We start from the raw sequence: 4,904 nt of genomic DNA, 5'->3' as shown, positions 1-4,904 counted from the left end.
GGTAATAAGAAAGGAAATATGGGTACACTAAAAAAAAAAAAAAAAAAAAAAAAAAAAAAGAAGCAAAGCTGGTAGTGAACACAGAAAGTAAATTTCTCATTTAAAAATGAACATGAATGGAAGGTCAGCATGGAGATTTCCTTCACTTACACATTTACTCACTTATTCATTCGTTCATTCACTGGGGTGATGGCTGGGCATGAAGCATTGCAAACTAATTACGTGAACAAGAGTCAGCCTTGGTCCACGTTGTTGAGGGTGAGTGTGATTTAACTAAAGTTCTATTTTAGGGTGATGTATGTTACATCAACATTTTGGAAAAATAGCAGAGAAGATATAGATTCAATTCATGCAGTGGTTAAAGGGAAAATTAATAAAATGGAAAATTCAAAGGCTATTGAGAGGTCGAATCTATAAGCCACAGCCACAAATCAGTTGAGCTAGATAGGATAGCCTTAACCTTCCTTCCCTTTAGAAACAGACAATGAGAGAACTGTTAACCTTTATGGCAGAGTCAGCCAATGCCAATGATTTAGTTAGGATATTTGTCTCTGTCCACATGTCATGCAGCGAGTCCTCACAAGATCCGGTCATTCAAACATGTGAGACACCTTCTTCTCCCCACCCCCATTCTCTCCCTCTTGCTCCCGCTTTTGCCATGTGACCTGCAAGCTCCAGCTTTGCCTTCTGCTAGGAGGAAACGCTTCCTGAGGCCTCCCCAAAAGCTGTGCTTCCTGTAAAGCCTGCAGAACCATGAGTCAATCAAACCTCTTTCTTTATAAATTACTCAGTCTCTTATAAAGTACCCAGACTCCAATAACAGTCCCTTCCACTTGAGAAATGATGCCGAGTTAACGAGAACATCTGAGCTCTCCACATCTTCTTCACTTGCAGGCTTAAATGGCCCTCACAACAGTATACCATTTAATTTCCCCTCTTTGCACACATTCCTTATGTACTGTCCAGTTTAGTAGAAAAATACACGTTTAAAGGGGGAAAGAGAGTAAATAAATATGATGGATAGAAATATGAATAAAAACGAATTAGATCACCCCATTTCTTTGGCTGAAATGTGCAAGTGCATGGCTGCATGTGAGTGTATATGAGTGTATGTGTTTAAGTGTGTGTGTGGGCATCGATGGGGCCTGTCAGTGAATGCCCATTTTTCTTGGATTAGAGGAGAAAACCTGCCCTATTTTAATAAATTTGCTCTACATGACCATGTGTCCTTTTATTCCCTGAAAGTTCAGTCTTAATGAAAAACAGAAATTTCACATGGATAAATCCACTAGCAAGTTTAATTAACCTCATAAAGATATAAAATGACCCAATCAAAAGATATGTTTTTAGTGCCAACCAAATTAATATTTTAAACTAAACTGAAGAATTTAGCACATTTCAAATCATATATAATGCTCATTTTACAAGACCAATCCCGTAGTGCCTCTGCCTCCAGATGGTGGTAAATTACGCATATTTAGCAAGAGTGAGTCCTTCCCTTTCATACAACTCAGATGGAATCATTTGGAATCACTGCAGTAAAATAGAGACAACATATTTTGCACAATAAAGTTATATCTTCCACAGTAAAATATGGGGTTTTAAAAATTGTTATTTACATAAGTTCGAGCCTTCAAAGCATTGCGTATAAGAAAGGACTGTACAGTAATGAAATCGCTCATTACCCTGAGTGGGTCCAGTTTTGCAAATGTGAAGTGTCTACTATAGACAAATCTCACTCAGAAAATACGAATGAGTTCTCCATATCTAGCATAGAAAGAGTCTAAGAACATGATGGTAACTTCCTTATCTGACTCTGATCAGACCAAGCGAAATGATTCTCAGATCATTTGAGATCCAAAATAAATCTGAAGATAAAAGTGGGTCTATTGGCTGTAATGTAAAGGGAATGGCTTCTGGGCAAATAAAGAAGAAAACAAAGTTAATCTGTGGGGGCCCTTTGCTGATTTTCTTGGTTTTGGTGATTTCTCCCTCCTTCCTCAACAAATGTCTTCCACATTGTCCACGTGCCATTTTTATTCTACACAGCACATCTCTTACCTGTGACTACCTGGGAAAAGATGTTTTTCTCAATATTCTCCATATTCCAAATCCTTCCCCACAGTTTTTGTCCAACCAAATTTTCTATTCCCCCTGGGCTTCCATTTTGCCCATTAAAAATGTACTTCTGACAATAACTTGATGTGTGCTACCATGCATGGTGCTGACCCAGCAGGAAAACACATTAGCCAGAGTGAAACATGATGGCTACGTGTACAACAGAAGATGATATAGGCAATGGTGTATATATTTGGTAAAAAGATGGTGATTTTGAATGATGCTTGGACTATAAAAAGCCCCTGGGGTCTTTGACAAGACTCTTGAAAATGAAGTTCTTTGGTGGCCATCTTAAATCTCACTGGGCAATAGAGTAGAATTAAGAGTCCTAACTGACATACGGGCAATGCCACGCAACTCAATAACTAACGTGATGAGAAGCTCTTCTCCCAAGAGAAGGAGGTGGCCTTGGGCATTCCTGGACCCATGGACACGAATTGTATCTTGGTAGGGATGCTCTGTCTCCAACACACACTCTTCCTCCCATGTCTGCCTTCTTCACTTTTTTTTTTTTTTTTTTTTTTTTTTTTTTGAGACCGAGTCTTGCTCTGTAACCCAGGTTGGAGTGCAGTGGCGTGATCTCTGCTCACTGCAAGCTCCGCTTCCTGGGTAGCTGGGATTACAGGCGTGAGCCACCACGCCCAGTTGTTCTTCACGTTTGAAGTGTTTTCGTCTCTAATTTTGCTTGTAGCAGTCTCCATGAATGAATCTAATAATTGGCTCATTTAGGTCACATAATTCACCTGCAACTCAATAAGAACAATATGAAATTCTATAACTGGTTCAACCACAGGGATGTGTCCAGTTTTGTAACCAACATTAATTATTAAGAGAAATGAGGGAAGAAACCTGCTACAGCAGATAAGAAACAAAACAACCATGATAGCCAAACCCACCAGCACGTTCCACCACTGAGGGCATTCAGTACATACCTTACTGGTTTCTGCTGGGTTTGAAGTTTTGTTTATTTTGTTTGTTTATTTGTTTCATTGGTTTTGAGAGGAGTCTCGCTTTGTTGTCCAGGCTGGAGTGCAGTGGAGCGATCTCAGCTCACTGCAACCTCTGTCTCCTGGGTTCAAGCGATTCTCCTGCCTCAGCCTCCTGAGTAGCTGGGACTACAGGAGCGTGCCACCATGACTGGTTAATTTTTGTATTTTTAGCAGAGACGAGGTTTCACCATGTTAGCCAGTCTGGCCTCGAACTCCTGACCTCAAGTGATCCGCCCACCTCCGCCTCTCAAAGTGCTGGGGTTACAGGCACAAGCCACTGCGCTCAGTCTGGGTTTGGGTATTAATCTTGCCCTTAAGAATGAAATCAAGGAAGCTGGAGGAGAGCAGCTTTGTGTAAAGAAAGCTGGATTGGAAATGAGGAGACAAGTTCTCCAGGATGTGTTTATCATGCCACTCCACCACTGCAACTGCCTTTCCACCTTTGTTCACTCTATGTTGCTGTAACAGAGGTGTTGCTACCACAGAGGTGGTCATTTATAAAGAAAATAAATTTATTTCTTATAGTTCTGGAGGTTGGAAAGTCTGATATTAAGGTGCTGGTATGTGGTGAGGACCTTCTTGCCATGTCATCCGTGGTAAAAGGCAAGAGGGTGCAAAAGGGTGAAAGAAATGGAGCTCACAGCCTCAAGCCCTTTGATAGCTGGCATTAATCCATTCATGGGAGTTAATGGGGGAGCAGTGGGAACGCCTGGATCTGGAGTCAGAGGCTCTGAACTTGACCAGCCCCACCACTTCTGGAGCAGGTTTCCAGGCCTGTCTGAACATAATTGTCCTTAACTATAAAAGTCAAAATGCAACCCTTTCTTTCACAGGGGAGGTGTACAGAATAAACAAGGGAAAATCATATAAATGTATTGTAAATTGTAGAGAGCCATACAAAGGCAGCAGGTTAGCTGATGCATCTGTGGGTCAGGGTAGTTCGATGAAGTTAATATTGGGAGCAGCCTGGCCTGCTCTATATGACCTCAAATGTAATTTCTGTTCTGCAACGCACCTGCTCCTAAACAACAGCCTAGAATACAGGTGTTTCTGGACATAGGCACCTGTCATCACCATATCAGCACTGGGCATTCTTATTCATACCACCTTTCCTAGTGACTTTACCAGCTCTGGTCACCTTCCTAGAGATGGGGAAATGTGCCAGTCAGTCTAATCTGTTCAGACTATTATCAGAGAATATCATAAACCAGTTGGGTTATAAACAACAGAAATCTATTTCTGACAGTAATGGAGGCTGGGAAGTCCAAGATCAAGATGCCAGCAGATTCAGTGTTTTGTGAGGGCCTACTTTCCTGTTCATTTTTGCTATAACCTCATGTGGTGGGAGAAAGGGGAGCAGGCTATCTGTGGCCTCTTTTTTAAGGGTGGTTATCTCATTCATGAGGGTCCTACCTGTGACCTAATTAACTACCAAAGGCCCCACCTTCAGATTCCATCACATTGGGGATTAGGATTTCAACACTGGGGGGATACAAACATTCAGTGTATAGCACACATACACTGCAGACTCCTATTTCCCCAGAATTCTCCTGCCAGCAGGCACTGCTGACGTTCTTCTTGCTGTTACAAGAATGCCTCTACAGAAGCCCCGAACACTGTGTCCTGCCTCGTGCTGTTTTGAGAAGATGGATAAAAAACCTGAATAGGAGTATACAAGTTGGAAATAGAAAAAAAGTAAAACTCATAACTGTTCATTGAATGTTTCCAAAGGGCCAGGCTTTTATATGCATTATTGCATGCGTTAAGTGCTTTACATGCATTACTACATCTTACACT

This window comes from Mandrillus leucophaeus, unplaced genomic scaffold (assembly GCF_000951045.1).
Source record: "Mandrillus leucophaeus isolate KB7577 unplaced genomic scaffold, Mleu.le_1.0 Scaffold853, whole genome shotgun sequence".
Classification (NCBI taxonomy): Eukaryota; Metazoa; Chordata; class Mammalia; order Primates; family Cercopithecidae; genus Mandrillus; species Mandrillus leucophaeus.
This window is presented reverse-complemented; position numbering follows the sequence as displayed.